This window comes from Vulpes lagopus, chromosome 4 (genome assembly GCF_018345385.1).
Source record: "Vulpes lagopus strain Blue_001 chromosome 4, ASM1834538v1, whole genome shotgun sequence".
Taxonomy (NCBI): domain Eukaryota; kingdom Metazoa; phylum Chordata; class Mammalia; order Carnivora; family Canidae; genus Vulpes; species Vulpes lagopus.
Window position 1 is genome coordinate 5,906,273 of NC_054827.1, and position 23,115 is coordinate 5,929,387.

Here is a 23,115-nt window from a genome sequence, read left to right on the forward strand (position 1 = left end):
ATCATACCTAGTACTCTCTGTTTCTTCTTATCAAGAGTTGACCTTAGCAAAGATTCCTTGGAACCAGCACTTTTTAAAAACAAGGGCGAGTCCTTCACCACATTGACTTAAAATGCATAAAGAAGATAAAACTGAACGGACAGGCTTCACACTATCTGTTCATTCTGCACATTTAGTACATTCCTTGAATAGGTGGCATCGCAAGCAGCTCGTTTAAAAACTAGCCGGATTACCTGCATTAAGTTTTTTAGATAACAATCCATGACACAGAAAAAGTTACAAAAACAAACCAAACCAAACCAAAAAAAACTTACAAAGCTATAGATGCACATATCATATTTCCAATGAATGTTTAAAATCCATGAGAGAAAGGAGAGGAAGTTTTAGTAATCAGATCATGTACAAGCACCATGGAATAACAAATGATTCTGTAAAGAAAAACGGTAAGGACTCCCTCAGAATATCTTAAGAGCACAAAGAGCTCACCATGAAGAAAAGTAATTCATTTTATAATGAATTATGAGGGAGGAAGGATAGTCAATACACTTGAACAAAGTTAATATGTTTGCTTTCTGTAGAACTGTGATATTTTAAAAGGCCCATCACCCATCCAGATACAAACATCTAATTATATCATTAGAAAATAATAAAAATTATATTAGATACGGGTCTAATAGAGCCCTGGTGAGATTTAATAAATGTTTATGTTTATTTAACTTTTTATACACATCATTTTATAACTGTATAAATTAAATATAATTACTAGTGCTGGTGATTCCCAAGACAAAAAATTTCAAGCACGGAACAAGACCTCTTGTATAAATAAAAGGTAATCTTGAAACATGAACACAGGACTTTAGTATTTGAGGATTATGCTTACTTTCAACAAAATGCAAACATTCCAGGTTCAACCACGGGTTTCCAGAAAAGGAATTGCAAAATGACTTCTGGTCATTGAAATGTATTTCAGGAATTTAAAAAAAAAAAAAAAAACTTTTAGATATAACTTTACTCTCAAATAAACCCGGGACAGTATATTACAGTCAACAAATTGAGCACTGTCTTTTATTTTTTTGTTTTCTTTTGTTTTGTTTTGTTTTGTTGTTTTTTTGGGGGGTTTTTTTTTTGTTTTTTTGTTTTGTTTTTTTTTTTTTGTTTTTTTGAGCACTGCCTTTTTTTTTTTTTTTAAATTTCTTTTTAATTAATTTTTATTGGTGTTCAATTTACCAACATACAGAAAAACACCCAGTGCTCATCCCGTCAAGTGTCCACCTCAGTGCCCGTCACCCATTCCCCTCCAACACCCGCCCTCCTCCCCTTCCACCACCCCTAGTTCGTTTCCCCGAGTTAGGAGTCTTTATGTTCTGTCTCCCTTTCTGATATTTCCCAACATTTCTTCTCCCTTCCTTTATATTCCCTTTCACTATTATTCATATTCCCCAAATGAATGAGAACATACACTGTTTGTCCTCCGATTGAGCACTGCCTTTTAATACGATTTTTTGCTATGCCGAAGTGATTAGGTGTGGAGGGGGCAGGTAGAGTGAGAACGGTCCTCACTTTAAGAAAAAAATGTTATCTTAATAAAAGTATTTTAAATGCCTTAAAATAGTCTTAAAAAAATCAATTTTTTTTCTCACTACCTTAAATGATTAACAGCAAGTACCTGATTACTACAACAAAAATTACCCACCGTAAGTTCAACTACGTTAATTTCCAAAGTATCAAAAATATTTAGCATTGTCAGACAGTTGAGTTCTCAAAATGGAAATACCTACCAGGGGCTTGAATAACATTGAAGTAAAAAACATGGTATTTGCAAGCCTTTTTATTTTTTATTTTTTTCATTCCCACAAATACTCAAAAAGGCTTTTTGATTATGTCAGGCCTCTGTTACAGTAAATGCCACCCCTTCCAAAAAGCCCCTAAAAAAGGAGTTTCTTTCTTTACAGCCTAAAATTCAATACTCTTCAATGTAAAATGCTGCCATGTGATTGGAAACCTTCATTTCTCATCCTGCCTCCCGAACTCACCACGGAACAAAACATGTCACCTTTTCAAGATGACTGTGTAACAAGCCATTTTCTTTATAAACAGTCTATATGCCTGGAATTTTCAGTAGGAAGAATGCGTAGAGGAACCATATATCATGAATATTTGCTCTGTAGATACAGTACTGGAAATAGAGTCAAAACAGTAGAAATGGTTATTGATACTATCATTCCCATGTCATCAGGTCACTAACAGAAAAGAAACGCAGCCAGAAAGATTTGCAAGAGCGCTGGTCCAGGTGGCAGACCTTTCTCGACTGCATCCATCCTCTACCCCTGACTGCCAAAGAGCTCTTGAACCTCCAAGTGACCTTGATTCAAAATAGAAATACCACCTGAACCGGAAGATTAAGGAAACAATGAGAAATCAGGCATTTAAGTCACATGTAATATACATGGTCAGAAGTACCAGCTGAGTACAAACAGGAATGAATTGTATCAATTTTCTGGGGGAAAAAAAAAATTCTGGTTCTATCCCAGAATTATGTAGCTTTGTGTAAGTCTTCACATTTGTATTACTGCAACGGCTAATTTTATTTGTCATCTCGGAGAATGCTTTTGGATGACATTGACATTTAAATCAGTGACCTCTGGGTAACTAACCTGCCCTCCATTCTGTGAAAGCGTGAACAGAGCAAAAGGACTAGCCTCCCCAAGCAAGAAAGATTTTCTTACCAGACTGCCCTTGGACTTTGTCTGCACCATAGACGCTCCTGGGTCTCCAGTTTGCCCACAATGAAGCTTTGGACTTGTCAGCGTCCATAAAACATAAGCTAAGTCTTCATAAGAAACCCCCTTCATACATATCTGACATATATATGATCCATATACTATGTAACATCTGTATGTATATACACATATACATATATATACACATAAGATATATATATCATAAGATATATGATATATAACCATATATATCTTATATATATATATACATATATATATATCATATATATATATATGGCTCCATTCCTTCAGAGAACCCTAATACAGATTTGGGTAACTGAGAGTGGTTCTAGAAGAACAGAACCTTAAAGTGACTCTTTTGAAACGGTTCTGGAGTTTCTGGGATTGGCTTTTTAGTCTGATTAGATTTAAGGGCCCTAATGACTATGCTTCTAGTAGGGTGATATGTTCTGTGGAACCAGTCAGCCTCTCTCCCCTAGCCACTCCTGTCATCGCCCAATGAAACAATGAACAAAGTAGGCTGGGTGGCAGGGACGTAGGTTACACATGGGCTCGGCCACGTGGACTTCCACTCACCAAGGCTAACCTGGCTACAGCACTAAGTGCCCAATCCGTCAGAAGCATAAGCCAGCGGTGTGCGCCCAATGTACTATTGGTTCCTGGAGCCATGAGCCAGCGGGCTTCGTGGTGGCGGGCTAATTACGTTGGATCCCGTCCATCATGGAAGGAGTAGCATTTTGTTCTTACTGGAATAGTAAGAAGGCCAATCCAATCACTTACCTGATATGGATTTACCTTGCTTGTGTATAATACGTCTGCCCAAACAACCACCCAGGGACTTCCAAACACCTTAGCACTGTCCTGCTGGTCCAACTGCCACTGCTTCTGATAAAGGGACTCCGGTCAAAGCCAACGAAGTGTGGCAATGAATGAATTCAATGAATGAATGTTGCTCATGAAACTCAGGCTTACCAAGTTCTCCACCACTGGAGCAGCTGGCTTGACAGGACAGTGGCCCAGTCTCCCGAAGACCCGGTTACGGTGCCAACTAGGTGGCCAAACCTCGCAGAGCTGGGGCCCTGGCTTCAGGGCGGACACTCACTGTTCCACCTGGTGAGGTACAGCATAGGTTTTGCTTCCTGTCCTTAGCACCATACTCTTTGTTGGCTGAGGGATCTCAGTTCCACAGAGAGGAATGCTTCGACCAGGAGACACGACAGCGACTTCACTGGACTAGAGGTTAAAACTGTCACCCAGCTGTTTCCTGGTGCTCACAGCTCAACTCAGTGGGCAGAGAAGGGAGTCACCATGCTCCCTGGGGTGACTGATCTTGATTACGACGGTTACGTCACGGAAGGTTCTGCTCTGACCAAAGACTGCCACATGCTTTCTTAAGATATACACTCCTGAACGTATGAAATAAAGGAGGATATCGAAGGGCAGGGAAATTTTATTCGACATCAAATTGTTCCCAGAAATCTATATAGTTTTTGAGGCTGAAGAGCCTATAAGTATACTATGTTGGAACCTTTGCCGGATCATGACAACTCTCCACAGAGAAGCATTCTAAGAGAATAATAATTTGTGAACTAGATGTGAAAATGGCTCAGGAAATAGCATTTTCAGAAAACCTAAATTATCTCCATTTTAAGATACATAGTAAAGAGTTGTGAAGAGAGAACTTTCTTGCCACAAGGAACAGCCAAATGCCTGCAAAGCAGGATTTGCAAGAATTGAATGGATGCTTCCCTTAACTGTCATTCCTCTTCATTGATACAGCATCACTGCCTTAATTGTAATGCACTACAGAACCCTGAGGTCTGCTGGGCACGTGCAACAGATGGTGTATATTGATGCTAGCATGGTGACTGTTAAAAGGATTAGGTTAACCCAGTTGGTTTACAATCCTCTTTTTTTTTTTTTTCTTAACAGTCATGATAAACACGGTCAGCAATGACAACTGGGTGATAGAAATTTGCACTGCGGGGCATCTGGTTGAGCATCTGCCTTTGGCTCAGAGCATGATCCCAGGGTCCTGGGATCGAGTCCCTCATCGGGCTCCCTGAAGGGAGCTTGCTTCTTCCTCTGCCTGTGTCTCGCCCTCTCTCTGTGTGTCTCTCATGAATAACACATAAAACCTTCAAAAAAAAATTGCACTACTAAATTTCCTTAGCTCTTCTTCTCAACCTACTGTGTACTTTCACTCCTCTTAGGGAGGAGAGTCTAGAGCTACACGAACAAGATTGACTCTAGTCACATGTGGCTATTTAAGTAATTTAGAATAATTAAAATAAAATAAAATAATCCATTTGCTCTGCTGCGCTGGCCACATTTCAGTGGCTAGCCACTGTGTCTAAGGCTCTGGTTTAGGATAGAACAGTTTCATCTCTGAATGTCTACTGGGCAGCCTCCTCCAGTGGCCAGACTCCAAGCGTGTAGTCCCTGCAGCCAGACTGTCCCTGTTCAAATCCCAGTTTGAACACTGAAGAGCTGTATACGCTGATGCATGTCTCCTCATCTATGCCTCAGTTTCTCCATCTGTAAGATGAGGATAATAGTATGAATAGAGGTATAATAAAAATGTGTGCAAAGCATTCAGGACAATGATTAGCAAATTTAAACACCTAAGGGCCATCTGTTATTTTCTCACCTGAGAGTCAAGGAAAGTCCTAGGAAGTCTAAAGATTAGTGAATCTGACACAGTGAGCCAGGCGGTCATCTCTTGAGAGAGACAGAGATCATCCTTTCTGGTCTCCTTTCCAACATTAAAGAAGGTGATACCTTTCTATTTTCTGAGAGCAGGGGCGGCTTGCAAAGTAAGCCTATTAGGTGTCTCTGGTTATCCTTGAAGGTCAGCCTTCGAAGTTCAACTATGTCCCGGTGACAGGGCCTCAGATCCCTCTATTTCCTTGGGTCTTAAACATAATTTGGAATTTAGACATTTTTTGCTTAACTGGGGTGAGAGCACCGCCTTATCTCAGCATGCAGACCCTGAATAAAGGAGAGGTAATCCGGAGCTGAAGTACAGAGCAAGCTGTGCAGGGAGCTGCGAGGGCCTGACGTTATTTACGTCAAAAGGAGCGATGATGACCACTACCATCGATAAGACATCCTCTGTCTTCAAGAGACCAAGACAAACTGCAATTTTTTTAGAATGCAAGCCAAGGAGGCAAAAATGGTTCAATGCCTGAAAGAACGGTAGGGGGTTCTTGACGCAGAGATAATCCACCACGAGGCAAAGCCCACACTCGGCATCCCTGCTCTTCAGGCTAAATCTGGACAGCAAGAGCAAGGGACAGCTTTTCTATTTATGCCAATGAGCTACACACTGTACCTAATCCTGGAGTTCACAGAGGAAAGGAGAATCTAATAAGTCCATTTTTTAAAAAATAGCTTATTTAAATATCTTGTGTCCTTTGCTTTATTCAACAAATGTGCAATAGCTAGTAGAAAATATGTTTTTAAAAACTGGAACGTGGTAGACTTACAGAACCAGGTGACCCAGGTTCAAATCCCAGCCTTGCAACTCCCCAGCTAGAGCTTTGCGGTAAAAGAAATAATAGATAATAATAACAATATTATTTTGATCCTGATTGTACTGAACCCAGCTAATACAGGAAAGCAACAAAAACTGTGTCTGGCCTCAAACCCGTGCTCACATATAATGTTAGCTCTCATGTATCTTGATCACCACGGAGGTAAAGTAAAATCTTTTCAGGTGGAGGTCATTTTAAGCGTTCTCAGTTTTTATTTTTGGCAATCAACCTCTGATACACCTGATTATTAAATCACTTGGCTCCACTCTTAACCTGTGATAAAAAGTAACTTCATTCCAAGTGATTATTAAGAGATGTAACTCCAAATCACTGCAGTTTGATAGTAATAACAATAAAAAATGGTTTAGTAAAAAAAAGTATGGGTGGATCCTGCCTTCACCAGTGTAATGAATCAGCTATCCAGTCCTTCGAGTCTCTATCCGGTTTGGGATGGAGCCAGGATGGAGCCACATGGTGGTGTGTGTGGGGTGGCATGCCTCGTCTCCTTCCAGCTGTCTTCGGTGACATTGAAATCAGCATTTGGGGAAATATTTACATCATGAAAATGGATGAGTATTTCAGTGAGGGTTTTCCCCCATCCTCACCAGAGAACAGGCTGTTCAACCTTTACCGTAGGGGTGCCTGGGTGGCTCCGTGAGTTACGCTTCTGCCTCTTGGTTTTGGTTCAGGTTGGGATCTCATGAGTCCTGTTGCAGAGCCCCTTGTCGAACCCCTTGTCTATCCCTGAATCCAGCCTGTGTCGGGTTCTCCACTGGCAAGGGAGAATCCTTGAAGATTCTCTCCCTCTGCACCCCCACTCTCTCTCAAATCAATCAATCCATCTTTATTTTTTTTTAATTTCTTTTTAATTTATTTATTTATGATAGTCACAGAGAAAGATGAGAGAGAGGCAGAGACATAGGCAGAGGGAGAAGCAGGCTCTATGCACCGGGAGCCCGACGTGGGATTCAATCCCGGGTCTCCAGGATCGCGCCCTGGGCCAAAGGCAGGCGCCAAACCGCTGCGCCACCCAGGGATCCCTCAATCCATCTTTAAAACAAAAACAAGGAGAAGGCCTGGAGGGGCTCTACATTCTGGAGTGGTGCTGCTCAGGCCGGGGGCAGGTTGCAGGCTGCTGGCGCTGCTGCTGAAGAGAGAACGGGAGTGGGTTCGGCGTTTGCTGTCGGGGGTCCCAGCAATGATGAGTGCTGCCAGGGAGTCCCATCTGCACGGGGTGAAGTGTTCAGCCTCCCCAGATGACGATCTTGGATCTAGCAATTGGGAAGCAGCAGACTTAGGTAATGAAGAAAGAAAACAGAAGTTCTTGAGACTTATGGGTGCAGGAAAGAAAGAACATACTGGCAGTCTTGTTATAGGAGACCACAAATCAACATCTCACTTCCAAACAGGGGAAGAAGACAAGAAAATTAATGAAGAACTGGAGTCTCAATATCAGCAAAGTATGGGCAGTAAATTATCAGGAAGATATCGATGACATTGTGGACTTGGCTTCAGCGAGGTAGAAGATCATGATGGAGAAGGTGATGTGGCTGGAGATGATGATGATGATGATGATGATGATTCACCTGATCCTGAAAGTCCAGATGACTCTGAAAGTGATTCAGAGTCAGAGAAAGAAGAGTCTGCTGAAGAACTCCAGCTACTGAGCACCCTGATGAAGTGGAGGATCCCAAAAACAAAAAAGATGCAAAAAGCAACTATAAAATGATGTTTGTTAAATCCAGTGGTTCATAACTCCCAAACACTTAGTCTTTGTATTAAAAGTAAGCCTTATTGTTATAATGCACAGTGGAGGACTGCTTATAGAGCACAGACCTTTGTATTATAATTTTTAAAAAGGCCCTTTTAAATAATTACAAAGAGTGTTTGCTTTCAGATGCCATGGATTACACTTTTATGGGCATGACTATAACCACTTTTGTAAAGAGTAAGAGTTGTATAAAATAAGAAATAAATACAATACTCAATTCCTCTCATATTAGCATCATCAAATTCTAATCTCACCTTTTAACCCTTCAGATAGTTATGGAGGAGACTCTTTTTTGTGGTAGCTGTTTCACCTTTGTTGTTCCTTCATATTTTTCTCTTATAAGTTTATCTGATACTGTGATGTGTTCATGAAATATATTCAGTTATTATACTTTGCTGTAGTAGAACTATTCGCTGCCAATGGATTTTTCTGCTGCCAATAACTAAATTGTTTGCAAAAAAATAGGTACTTTGTTTATTCTTACTGATCAGCTCTACTCTTTTGGACAAAAGCAACATGAGAGGAAATACTTTCACACCTGTCAGGATGGAGTAGCAAATGTCATACATTTGGAATGTTATGATCCCAGGCAGTCTTTATATAATTTGAATTACATTGTATGTTAGGTTTTTGATAAAATTTGGCCAATTTTTACAGAAGAAATTATTTCTCTGATTATTTGCTCCTATCTATTTAGGAATATGTAAAACTGGATTTTTTTTTTCAGGTAATATGTGACCAAAGTTAATTTTCTTCCTAAGGCCTAAATAAAGAAAAAGCAGTTTCCCATAATAAATAAATAAATAAATAAATAAATAAATAAATAAATAAATAAATAAATAAATAAATCAAAAACAAAAAAACCCACCTTTACCGGTTGTATCATTGGGGCAACACTAAACAGGCCCACAGAACTGCACTGAGTGGATGCTTGTCATACAGAATCAAATGTTTTATCACATTTCTTGTGAAGGATATAGCTCAGGAAATTTTTTAAATTCCCATCGTTGAGGACGCACTGGCCAAATGTCTCTCTTATATACCAGAAAGACACATGTTCTGGCTTGTGTTTATCCAGTGGACAATAGTGTTCACTTAAAAACCTCCCCTTTGTGTTGGATGTTAGTGGCCACCACTAAATAACTACAGGACCTAATGGCACATGCTCTGCTTAAGAATCTCACCCCAACCTCACTTTGTTTTTCTAAATTAAATTCCCTTTGCCATGATTCTTACCTTTTTATTTCTTTGTTTACATCTAAGAATTTATATATCTCTGTAACATTATTTAACATGTAACAAACTTAACATAATGTTAAGAAAATAATCAGGTCGGGGATGCCTGGATGGCTCAGTGGTTGAGCATCTGCCTTTGGCTCAGGTCATGATCCCCAGATCCCAGGATCGAGTCCCACATCGGGTCCCTGCATGGAACCTGCTTCTCCCTCTGCCTGTGTCTCTGCCTCTCCCTCTCTCTGTGTCTCTCATGAATAAATAAATAAAATCATTTTTTTAAAAATAAAAGAATTAGGTTGTATAGTTTGACTGTTAGATTCTAAATTATTTCCTCATTCAAATAAAAAATTTTGAATTACTTGTTCCCAGATTTCAATGAGATAAGAAGCTATCCACCAGTTCATCTGTACATGGATGTGTTCAACTGATTCAGCTTGACTGGAAGGTACAGAAGAAAGCTGATCCATTGATTCTCCAATTCTAACTGTCAAACTATTAAATATTGGTTTCAACTGAATACTATATTCCCAAGCAATATAGTACAATATCAATCCCAACCATATTTTATGAAAGTGAAATACATATTAAAAAGAGGCAAGAGGGGAATAAGGACCACTTGGTACAAGTAATAACGTGAAGGTGTTTATGGTTCTTTAATACGAATTTGAGAATAAAACAAGCCATGTATCCTAGCATACATGTTGTCAGAGATTCCTTCCCAATATTTTAGTGGGGAAATTACCCAGTGGCTTGGACTAAAATAAAGCCTATTGAAATATATTTAACAACTATTCAGATAAACACAGAAAAAAAAAAGATAATGGAGAAAACATATTCTCCACCAGAAAAGCTTGCAAAAAACTCCAGCTCTTCCAGAGCCTGCAGCTTTGATACGTCCAGAATGGGAGCATCAGCCTTTAAGGGAGGCTGACCAATGAAGGTATAACACACTGAATCGATGCATTTTACCCAGTATTAGAGCCTCAGGTCACTCACTGTGTTTCTGTTAGTTCTCCCTCACCCCACTGCCCCTGCCCACACCGCCTACTGAGCAAAAATTCTGTGCTTCCCCCTAAGTGCTAAGGTAGGTATCACAGACCTATGAAAGGGCACTTCAAGGAACTCATTAATTAGCTTCCACCTTAACTGAACAAATGCATAGATGAGCCCCTCCTTAATCCCTATGTACTTAACATTCTACAAGATGCTGAATAGGTTCAGAAGAAATACTTTAATTTCCTGCCTGTGAACAACCTGTCGCCTGGTTGGGAGCATAAATGAAAGAGTTTTTTGCAACAAACTGAAAAGTGTAAGATGTACACCGCCCAAGAAAGCTGGACAAGTTAACCACGCCAAATTAGGATATGGAGTACGGGGAAGCAGGGCCTAACACCAATAATCATGATGCCAAACCTGCTCTGTGATGACCTCCCAGGATCAGATATGCAGGTCAGAGTTAAGTTTATGCTGACTACGGGGGGGAACAGGGACTAGTCCAGCGGTAGAAACAGGCAAAGCAGCCAGAGATCTCTTTTGCTGTCTCTGCAGAGTTCTGCAGGATTCAGAACCGTCAATCACGTGAAACTGTGTGTGCTTATGTGTGTGTCGTGCACACGACGTATAAGGACAAGGGTGAAATGAAGGAAGAACTGTGAAGGGTCTTCGCAGCGCCCTAGGGATCCTGAAGTCAATCAAGATTCACCAAATGATTTTATCCAGGTGAGCGAATGTGTGTGGGGGGGTACAATTCTGCATTTATAGAAAGAGGTGGATTGAAGGAGGGCAAATGTGCAGGAGGGGTAAAGCCTAAAGCAAGATGTCTTCATGATGAAGACAAGATATACGTGCTGTGCCAACGCCAGTGGAGAGGTGATGAGGTTGAGAAGTGAGAGGTCTGATGCTGCATGACTCATAAGAGGATAAAATCATGGAATTTACTGTTTCTGGAGGGGGGACAACTCTGTGCCTGTGAACAACCTGTCACCTGGTTGGGAACATAAATGAAAGAGTTCTTTGCAACAAACTGAAAAGTTTGTTGGGAGGTCAGCTGGATGATCAAGAGGACAGGCTGCCTAGAAGGAGCGGAAACAAATGTCCCTTGCAAAGAATCAGTCCATAAACCATCGCAACAACAGCTGGAACACTGCATCCCAGGTAGTAGAGCCTCCCAGTATCATGACACAAGGAGGGAGGCCGAGCCAGCACTCGAGAAATAAACAAAAGCAACCAAAAAAAGGTAATATGTGATACATGGAGGATACAGTCACTATCTCAGAGGCGGGAACTCAGTTAGCCTAGAGAATTCAATCACAGGGTGAGAGAGTGCTTAGGAAAAGACCAATAAAAAAAGGAATATAGCCTGGCACGTTGAAAGCAGAGCTAGGCTTGGATGTGGTGACCCAGATGGTGACCTTAATGTGTCACTCACATTAATGTGACACTTAATGTGGTGACACTTAATGTGTCGGATTGTGTCCTTGAGCAAATAAACGTCATTGTGTCTTTGAGCAAATAAACTTCTGTGATTTTCAATTGTCTCCTCCATGAAATATTATAATCAAATATATATGAAAATACTTTTAAAATGTAAATCATTCTATAGATGAATTTATAGGTATTACGATTCCAGGCAAAAGGAACTACATGGAGTGCAGCATGAAGGCAACGATGAATGTAACACAATCAGAGAATCAATATATGCCGTGTGTAAAAGACAGCAGTGACTGGTGACAGAGAAGGGGACGTGTACATGCGGGGGGCCAGACTTTTAAATATATCAGTCAAGAAGGACTTCACTTTTTCTTCACTTTTCTGAATCCTATTGATGATGGTGGCATGAACACCAAAAGCACTTTTATTTTTTAAGCCTTTAAATAGCCAGAAAATATAATAAATGCAAAGCCATGATGAAAGCGGTTCCCTAGCAGCTTTTGAATGCATGTTACTATATTCAGGGAATGCATGTGCAAAAGTAACGTGAAATAAAACATGGACCACTTCTCTAAACTTGGCCAGTGAGCCCAGGCTTAGCATGGGACACTGTGAGCCTACACTCTTGAAACACAGATACCCAGGACTGTCACCAAAATCCAATAAGCAGCCAATGGCTTGGTAATACATGTTCTACTAAAGAGGTAGAAAATTTATTCTAGAAGTTCAGGAGCCTCTAGGGAGACAGCAAGCTAGCATATAAATACTGTGTGAAGTTCCAGATCAAAGTGGAGTTCAGCTTACAGGTCTCTTCTGCAATTTTCTGTATGAAAGAAAAATGTTATGAATATCACAAAACAGAACAAAAATCACCAAGGGGAATAGAAATCTCTACAGAGCCTCTATTGTACAGTCTCAAGAAAAACAGTATTTTGAACAAATACTAAAGGGACCTTGAGTAAAAGTACAGAATTCCTTTCTGAGTTAAGTCTTGGGGCAATCAGAAAGCTCATCACTTACAGTAACTGTGATCCAAGGCAAATTCTATTTGTCCGAGTGTCTTTTCCCTAACAACCATGTGAAAATTGAAATCAACACTGAACAATATTCCAATCAAAAATACAGAACAAAATAAAAATAAATACAAATTTTAAAAAAACAGAAAAAATAAAAAATAAAGCTTTTGCATGGTATTAAATACATTTTCCAGATGCAGGAAATTTAAAGCAACGGATTACATGTATTTATGAATTCTCTGTAAAGCCAAAGCAATCTATTTGCCCTGTGCCAACCTGTACTCAAAAGAAATGAAGCTACAGGGATCCCTGGGTGGCTCAGCAGTTGAGCGTCTGCCTTGGCTCAGGTCGTGACCCTGGGGTCCTAGGATCAAGTGCCGCATCAGGCTTCCTGCAGCGACCCTGCTTCTCCCTCTGCCTGTGTCTCTGCCTCTCTCTCTGTGTGTTTCTTCTGAATAAATAAAACCTTAAAAAAGAAAGAAAGAAATTCAGAATAAAAACAACCAAATTTTTGTTTGTGCCTACCATGAAATGCAACTTGTGATCCTGGCCCGGCACTGACTGTGAATGCTACAGCATTGTGTATTTTTTAATTTCCACTAGAAAGTTAGTTGGGTCAAATAAAATACTTTGGATGGCATCATTCATCTTCCAAGTACTCTTCCAAAGGTGGCCGCTTAGAGAAACAAATGCCACCACGTGTTAGGAAACTCGGAGACAACTTTGCTGTTCTGCTATGTAGTATTAGGTTTCCGAGTGTAGACAGCAGTTGTATTTGAAATGTATTTTCAAAGCCGGTGCCATTGAGAACAAAAAGCAGCTTTCAAATCCTGTGCCTAAATCCATTTGCTAAGTAATAGAGCAATATGTAAAAGTGGCTAAGACAGTATTCTAGATAAAGATATTGGCCTTTTTTTTTTTTTCCTTTCCTGACCAGAAAGACAAGTTTGCACAGATCTCCGGAGGAGTCTCTGGAGGGCATTTGTCTCTAGTCACTTTGAAGATCCACATTAGCAGCCCATTAAGCCTGAATCTAGATCATATCTTAAAATGAACTATGGTGTTATCTGCCTACATCCGTGTTCTCTACTTTGCCAGAGGACTAGGGTTTCCAAGAAGAGGCCTGGTTTACACCAAAGCAAGCCTTTTTGGTTTCACCCCACAGGGTCACCGCTGGCCCTCATACTGCTGCTAACTATGGTCTTCTCTTTGGACAAAAAGGCACTTTGATTCATTTCCCTCCCACTACAAAAGCCCAGGATTTCATGACTTTGTATCCAGGCTGAACATCAACAAGCCTGCAAATGAGAAAAATGAAGTAAGAGTGTCCGAGCGTGTGAATACGCACTGCATTTGCCCGGCACCCCACTTTTAAAAAGGTTTCCACTTAGTCTACTGTCAAAAGGACCGGGCAGTTGCATCGCAGGGGGGGTGGGGAGTGGCAGATGGAACGAAAACCAAATCCGTCTACCAAATCACAGTTCAAGAAATACTGACCCGGAGGAAGCAGAGTCGCTTCGTGAGGTATTGAAATGAGATGTTAAAACAAACATAGGATGACCTACTTTCAAAATTTCCAGGTAACCAGTGCCCAGAATGGGGGAACACTACCTTCAGGTGTCATCAGTAGTAACGTCTTCAACCAAAAATAAAATCTTTGGGATGCCTGGGTGGCTCAGCGGTTGAGCGTCTGCCTTCTGCTCAGGGTGTGACCCCGGGGTCCCAGGATCGAGTCCTGCAGCGGGTTCCTTGTGTGGAGCCTGCTTCTCCCTCTGCCTGTTGTCTCTGTCTCTGTCTCTCTCTCTGTCTGTCATTCTCTGTCATGAATAAATAAATAAAATCTTAAAAATAAATAAATAAAAAGAAATACCAGGAACGACGGCCAGGGCACCAGAATGTCAGGGCCACTGGGGCCTCAGTCATCACGGAGGGGTGGTTTTGTGCAATGAATGGGAAGACTGGAGTTTTGCCGGCCTACATGACGACAGAGCCAAATACTGGAACTCCCTGGACATATTCCTGCCTCACCTCCCTCCTCGACATATCCATACAGAATTAGTGGCAGGCAAGGAGCTACTGTAGAGGTAACACAGAAATGGCCATTCGTCCATCCACAGTGGTTTTAGAAACAGTTTTAAATGAAAAAGAGCCAGAAATGCAAATCCTGAGAATCCGATTCTCTGTCTCCTCTTGAATGGTAATAACTAACACTAATTAGAAAATTATTGCCAGACGTTGTTTTAAACAAAGTGTACATTTAACTTGTTTAATCCTTACAATAACACTCTGAGTTGGAAACTATTGTCCACATGCCATTTCAGAGAGGAGAAAATTAAGCCACCAAGATATTATGTAACCAGGCCATGGTTACACAGTCACTGAGTACCAGCTCTAATGGGTATTACAAAATCTTTGCCAGATATTTTGCTTCAGAATTCAAAAGTATCTTGACAGATTTTCTTAAAGAAGCTTTTATCAAGTCATACCAGTTGGCACTGATGCATTCTAACTAAAACTTTTCATTTTTAGACAAAGTTGCCAATACTCGCGGTAAGTTTTCTAACAATTTGAATATGATAAAATACAAACATTTTAAAACTGGAATAAAATTCTAGGCATAGGGCAGCCCAGGTGGCGCAGCAGTTTAGCGCCGCCTGCAGCCCGGGGTGTGATCCTGGGGACCCAGGATCGAGTTCGGCGTCAGGCTCCCTGCATGGAGTCTGCTTCTCCCTCTGCCTGTGTCTCTGCCTCTCTTTTTGCTCTCTCTGAATGAATAAATAAATAAATCTTTAAAAAAAAATTCTAGGCATAGAATTTAGCCATTCTATGATGGGTCTGATATTGCTTTGACATCTTTCAGGGTCTCAGGGTCATCACTATAAATTCTGTTGCAGGACAGTCCCTTCATCAAATAAACAAGAACAAGGTGATCTAAATCATAGGACCGAGACTGAAAGCTTCATTTTAAAAGTCTGCAATACAGGATCGAGTCCCGCATCGGGCTCCCTACATGGAGCCTGCTTCTCCTTCTGCCTGTGTCTCTGCCTCTCTCTCTCTGTGTGTCTTTCATGAATAAATAAAAAAAATAAAAACTTATCTACCTGTTTAGAAAAAAAACAAGTGATGTCACATACTAATTTTCTGTCCCTAGACACGGCACTTCTATAGGTTTGATCTGCACCATATGAAAAAATAAAGTGATTTTAAAGATCCCTTCGAATTTTAAAATTCTGTGATGCCATGACTAATCCCAGAACACTGCTACATCAGAAAGTACATGTTACTTTTAACTACAAAGTTGTTTGAATTTCGGGGGTTGGGGTGGGGATGATCATTAATTGCAAGATGTAGCTACTTTCCATTGAAAATTAATGGCAAAAGGAAACCATGTAATACGACACATGCATACTGTTTAACCTACAAAAACGTGTACTTTATAAATAATAACATTACTGGCTTTTGCATTCCAAAGTAAGGCAAATCTGTGTGCCAATTTCCAAAGCTTTATTGACCCTAACATTCTTTAAATGTAGTTGACACTGGAAAACAGATTTTGAGCTGAGGGACCGTCGGTGGCAGACATGATCACATGGTCATCTCTTATGACATTCACACAAACCACTTTATTAGAAACTTATCATCGTCTTTAAATACACGAATTTTCAAAGTGTTTACAAAAATCACCATCAGATTACTTTTAAGGAAGAATGTTCACTCAACCCAAATCATAATACCGTGAATTAGACTTCCAGTTTCTGATCTGGCGTGTAAGGAGCTTAAACGTGGCCACTCTGTTCTAACAAGTAAAAAGCTGGAAAAAAAAAAAAAAGAAAGAAAGAAAGAAAGAAAGAAGAAAGAAAGAAAGAAAGAAAGAAAGAAAGAAAGAAAGAAAGAAAGAAAGAAAGAAAGAAAGAAAGAAAGAAAGAAAGAAAGAAAGAAAAAGAACAACCGTTCTCAGATCCATCAGAGAATTGAGGTCTCGGGGCAAACTTTTGCCCTCAGAATTGGAGACAACAGACAGGCACATAAGACGATCAGCAGCTTCCAGAAACAGAAATCCCTGCTGGAACCAGAGCCGAGGGAGGAAATCCTGAACTGTCATTGATGGGTCGCGGGTAGCTCAGTGTGGACAAGTTTTGAGAAGTTACAGCGGCAGAGGGGCCCAGTATCAGGGAAGTCCTTGCACCTTTTTTTTTTTTTTTTTCTGAGTTCTACCCCAGGAGCTCTACTAGGTTCTCACAGAGATCAGAGAAAAAGTCCCTCAGAGCCTCCAGCAGAGGGTGGGGGCAGGGTGCACCCAGAGCTGATACACCTGGTGCATTCTGTGCTTAGCAAGACTTGCCCTTAGAGGAAAGTATTTTACCAAACTCAAACTGACCTGGAAGACGGAAAAGAAATGCCACACTGCAGCCTGCCCAAGCCTTCCTATGGGCGAAGGGAAATACCCAATTCCAGCCCACTCTAGCCTTCCAGCCTCACCTAAGGGGGTGGTGTCGGAAACTGAGAGCCACTGGTGAAGGCCACAGCCTTCAGGCACAGGCTCACCAGAAGACCAAGGCCTAGCGCAGGACTAAGAATGCTTCTCTTCCCCCCAACTTACCACCACATTAACAAGATTGTTGAGTCACAACTTGGGGGGGGTAAGACAGAAAGAATGTATTTAAGAAAAAATTTCCAAGGAAGCTTCATTCGTTCCTGGTGGGAATGCAATATGTTACAGGCATCTGGAAGACAAGGTGGCAATTTCTTACAAAAGAAACATACTCTTCCCATACTATCCAGTAATCACACTCCTCGGTGTTAACCAAAGGAGTTAAAAACTTCTGTCCACACAAGACAGATGCTGATGGCAGCTTCAATGACAGTTGCAAAAACCTGGAAGCAACCAAGATGTCCTTCTATGCCCTACAGGTAAATAGATAAGCAGATCATGGCATACCCAGTGGAACACCATGCAACCACAGAAAGTAACCAGTCATCAAGTCATGGAAAGACCAGAAGCAGCTTTTGTCCCGAATGGGTATTACTAAGTGAAAGAAGCCAATGTGCAAAGGCCCCATCCCATGATTTCAATTACATGACATTCTGGGAGAAGTAGAACTGTGCAGACTATAAAAAGGTCAGTGGTTGCCCAGGCTTGGGGTGATGGAAACGGAGATGAATATATGGGGCTTGGGGATTTTTACCATGTGACACTACTCTGTATGAGCCTGTAACAGTAGATACACGCCATTATACATTTCATAAAACCCGTGCGATGTACAACACAAAGAATGAGCCCAAATGGAAACTTAGTTAATAATAATTTATCAATATTGGCTTATCAGTTATAACAAATGGGGACGCCTGGGTGGCTCAGTGGTTGAGCATTTGCCGTCATCTCGGGGCGTGATCCCAGGGTCCTAGAATCAAGTCCCACGTAGGGCTCCCCACAGGGGGCCTGCTTCTCCCTCTGCCTGTGTCTCTGCCTCTCTCTGCTTGTCTCATGAATAAATAAATAAAATCTTCTTAAAAATTGTAACAAACGTACTACACTGATGCAAATCTTAATAATACCAGGAACTGTGTGTGTGGAGGTATGAGGGAGTGAGTACAAACTCTCTACGTTCAGTTCATTTTTTTCTGCAAACCTAAAATTGCTCTAAAAAAATAATGACTACTAATTTTTTTTTATTTTTTAAAGATTTTATTTATTTATTCATGAGAGAGAGAGAGAGAGGCAGAGACACAGGCAGAAGGGGAAGCAGGTTCCATGCAGGGAGCCCGACATAGGACTTGATCCAGGGACTCTAGGATCATGACCTGAGCCAAAGGCAGATGCTTAACTGCTGAGCCACCCAGACGTCCCTGACTACTAATCTTTAAATAAATACTACAGAATAGCACAATGATTTTTTTTTAAGATGAGCAATCATTAAGCACGAAAAAGAAAGCTATTAGATTATTATTTTTACTTTCAAGGCCGATTTGGCAATTGCTGTTTAGATGGTATTATTCTCTTCATCACAATGATACTGAAATATTCACTGTGTCCTTCCTTTCTCCTTTTTTTTTTTTTTTTTTTTTTTGTTCTTTTCCATGAAAGAAAACTTTCCCTACCAAAAAAAATATTTGGCCGATTCTCTGGAAATAAAACCATTTTGCCCATGCACTTTGCCACCTCTCCAGAAACAAGCTTGTTTTCACGGGAAATCTGCTTTTTTGACTTTTACAAAAAAAACACAGCCAGACCCACACTTTTATAACAGAGAAAGAAACCAAAGGTTAGAAGTCAAATTCTGGTGGCAGTGAACACACGGGCCACTTGGCTGCCAAATGCTCTGCTGCTTTCAGAGACACAACATTGGAGACCCTCTTTGAAAGACAGAAAGGTAAAGAAATTGGGGAAAGTGAGCAAAAAGTCCCAGTGAACTGTAACAAGTGACTCTACTTAATTCCTAGTTTGTAGAGTGTGTGTGTGTGTGTGTGTGTGTGTGTGTGTTCTCACACACGTCTCCAGTGACAAGTGTTTATGAACTAGGGAGCTACAAGGAATTTAGAGAAAAGGAGCTGGACGTGGCTCTATCTTTGAAAGTAAAAACACCCAATTATTCTAAGCTTCTTTCTTTCTTCATTCAGGTTAGTCCTAGAGGGTCACATGCAGCTTAACACCATCACAAGTGACAAAAAGGAAGTAGAGAAAGGAATCCAGGAAGGCCTTATCTTCAAAGCCACAACAAGCTTCCTTCTCCGGAAATCAAAGGTCACATAAAAAGGCAGGAATTGCAACTATAAGAAAAACAGTTTTCTTATAAGAAAAACAAAATTTCTTTGCCTTGCCTTCTATTCAAATGAGTGAGCTCCCAAAAGTTGGGACCCCTGGGCTCACCACATCCCCTGAAAGCCCATTTTCCGCAGTGGGGAGCACAGGCTGCTGGCAGCGGAGGGCCCTGCTGCCAGGCCCAGCACCCTGGTGCCCTCAGGGCAGGTGCAAGTCCCAGTCAGCCTCCAGGCCTTTTCCAGGGAAGTCCAGGAAAAAGCCTGCTCGTCTGCAGCATCAGACAAGCCACCCTCGAGGCATTTTTCATCTGCCCAGTCTTATAAGCAGAACATGTTTGGATTTTCTATTGTCTTAATATCTTAGCAACTTGAGGCAAAACTGCAAACTGTGCGGCCCGCCCCCTGCTGCCAGGCCCCGGGCAACTGTCCTGGTGGCAATCCGAGAGGAGAAGGAGCCCCGAGGGCCTCCAGCGTACTGCTCATCAAAACCTACGTAAGCCTAGCCTCCGAGCCACACTGGTTTTCAGGAACCAAATAAGGGAATAAAGTAGGGGTCCAATATGCCTAAATAGCATGTGAATATATATAAATTAATCTCTTTCACATCAAAAGCAAGAACCCATTCCTTAAAAAATGGCATCCGGTAGTCCCTCTCCCCAAATCTGTCCCTCCTTCCCCTTCATTCTTCTCTCCAACTCCATCCTATTGCCCTCTTGGAAGAGGAAGCAGGACACGATGGAACCAACCAACAGAAGGACCAGTCCCAAACGAGAAGATGTGCAAGGTAATAAAAGAGAGGTGGTAGGGGAGGAAAAAACAAAAAACAAGAGCAGATTTGTAACCTCTGATGGATTCTGTTTGGCTTAAGATAAAGATTTTGTTGTTTGTTTTTTTTTTAATTGAATTTAAGTTTAAATTTTAAAAAAAAAAGTCTTTTTTTAATCCAACATAGTTAACATTCAGTGTTCTAATATTAGTTGCAGGTTTACAAGGTAGTGATTCAACATAAAGTTTCTGACTTAAAATATATGCTGTATTTTTCCGGAAACACCAAAGTGGGACAGTGGGGGTGTTGAAATGGAATGGCTACAGTTTATCTGATCTGCAGCTTTTGGGGTTCTAGAAAGAGAAACCAATAGAGATAAAAATTCCATCTTGTGAAAAAGTCAGTTAGGGGTTCTCCTGACTTGGGGCCGGGGCAAACAGAGTCATTTCCTTGGCATGACGAGTGCTGCCGCTCTTGCTGAGGCCTGCAGCTGAGTACATTGTTCTCTACTTGAAAAATATTTCCAGTCAGAAGAGAGTCACGTGCAGTGTGATTGACCTAAATTCTCCCGTGGTGCCGCTATTCACTCTCCTCGGCCCCTCACATCAGAATTCTCTGCACACACTTCATTATTCATCAGTTATTCAAAAGGCCCTCGCTTACTTAGCTCTAAAATTGATTTAAAAAAAAATAACACAAAATATTTGTAGACTTGTATCAGATGCAGCTACTTAAGAGCATCAGAAATTCTGTTTCCAGTTTTCTTGGGCTGGACCTGAATTTCAAAACAACAGTACAATATTCCAGTGTTTCTTACTGAAAAGAATAATAAAATGTGTAGCTTTTTTTGCTCAAAAATAATTATATGTGCATTAAAATGCCAAGGCTTTGATGGCTGTTAAATTCACGTTAGTGATTATTTCTAACAAGTCTCACAGATAAAAACACCGGTGGAAAAAAAATATTGAATGTGGAATTCTAAAATTGATCTTAAATACAAACATTTTCGCTTGTAAGCTTTATTACCTTGGTAATGGCTCTTCTAAATTTTCTCTGAAATGTCTGTTATTGAAAACTGTTAGTCTATATATATTTTTTAAGTGACAGGGGATTTCTGGAAGATGCATTCGTAACATAAATGGCCTGGAGAGATAAAAAGCAAATGAAAAAAAAAAAAAATACCTCCCGTGTCTCAGTAGAATCCCTGTACCCTGCAATTGCTGGACTGGTCCCTGTGAGATGGACACTTCCTGGGTAGGACAAAATTCCTCCCATCTTCCTTGGCTCATCTGATAGGTGAGTCTAAATGTTTATTTATGGCCTTCCTTTATTTACTTGAAATCCATACGGTCTTGAATCTTGGACTCCAATCCTCTCTCACACTGTAATTTTATTTCCTTCATGACATAGTTGTGTCCACACTAGAAGAAAGCAGAACAAAGCACCACTCTTCCAGAGACCTTCTGGCTTGAGTGCTAGGACTAAAACCTTCTTTAGTTGTCTATAAGTATTTCTCTGGAAACCCTAGATATAAGCCTCTACTCCAAGTTCTCTTTGGAGGAGGGTATGTGGCCCGGGGAACAGTGCTGACCTAGGATGATGCTGAAGATCTCCAAGCCGTGGCTAACCTGGTAACAACCTGATAACATGTCTGTTCTCATGAGATCTTGGGTTAAAACCTCAGAACTTTCCCTAAAGGATTCATGAACAAGAAGCAGAAAATAAGGTATTGAAGAGGCTCCTCATCGAGGATGGGGACAAGCCGTGTGGGGACAGCAGTGGGCTGACAGTGAGATCTGGCTCTGCCTTCCATCTCCTGTATCACCTCCAGGAGTCTCTACACATTTCTGGGCCTCAGGCTCCAAGTTTTGGACTAGGATCTCCAAAGATATTTTACATCTCTGCCAGCCGGAGGATCTACATGTACAGAGTATGATCCCTCAGTAACATAAACCTACAATAATAAATATGTAATGTAATAATTAAAAAATAGTATATTTCCATTATCTTTGTTTCTGGACTTTTTTTTTTTTTGGCATATGCTAATATCTCTACTTGGCTTATTCTCACTTTTTGTGGTTTGAAACGTGCCTTTCCATTCTTTTATACCTTCACCCAAAGTTTCCTTCCTTGAAAATGAAGGGGATATTAGTCACTCCCTTCCTTATGTTGTGATAGAAAATATCTCTGTTAATATTTACCACGAGCAGTTGTTTCTATAATCATTCTAGAGGCTCACCCTTGGGTCCACAGGGCGCCGACAGCACTGGGCACAACATGAGTGCTCATTAAGTGTTAGTGCAACAGTAAATGAGCCCATGTCTACCACCTATGACTATCCTCTGTCAATGAAAACAAAACGGGTGCGTTTACCAGTGAACACCCATCTCCAGTGTGAAACCAGTCGGTCAACAAAATGTGGCAAAACTAAGAGAACTTAATTCTGTAGATACAACAATTCTAAAGTCAGGTGTCGGGTGAAATATGGCGACAACTCAGCCTCTAACACGAAGAGCCCACCCTATGTCTTCAAAGCAAAAGCCATCTACTTCAACGAATTACACAATGAGGACAAGTTTATTCTTTTTTTTTTTAACATTTATTCCTAAAAATATAGTTTGAATCAAGAAATCATTTAGCTTTTCATCTAATCCCAAAATGAATTTCACAGACCTTTAGAACATGGCTTCGCTGCTTGTGTCACTGTTGTTTTCAGAGGGGGGCTTCATGCTGAAGCTGGCACTCCTTTGATGTGATCAAATTAAGGTTTTGCAGAAAGCTTACAAACTATCACAGGCAAAATGAGGTAATTAAAAGGGTCAACTAAATAATTAAAATCACTTCCAATTCAATCATACAT

General features: G+C 40.8%; 1 protein-coding gene and 1 pseudogene across 1 annotated transcript in view; one reads left to right on the forward strand and one right to left on the reverse strand.

Moving 5' to 3' along the window:
- Positions 1-23,115, reverse strand: part of GPM6A (glycoprotein M6A) — a 333,463-nt gene that overhangs the window by 283,429 nt on the left and 26,919 nt on the right. The window lies entirely within an intron of this gene.
- Positions 7,323-8,084, forward strand: LOC121490027 (annotated as a pseudogene).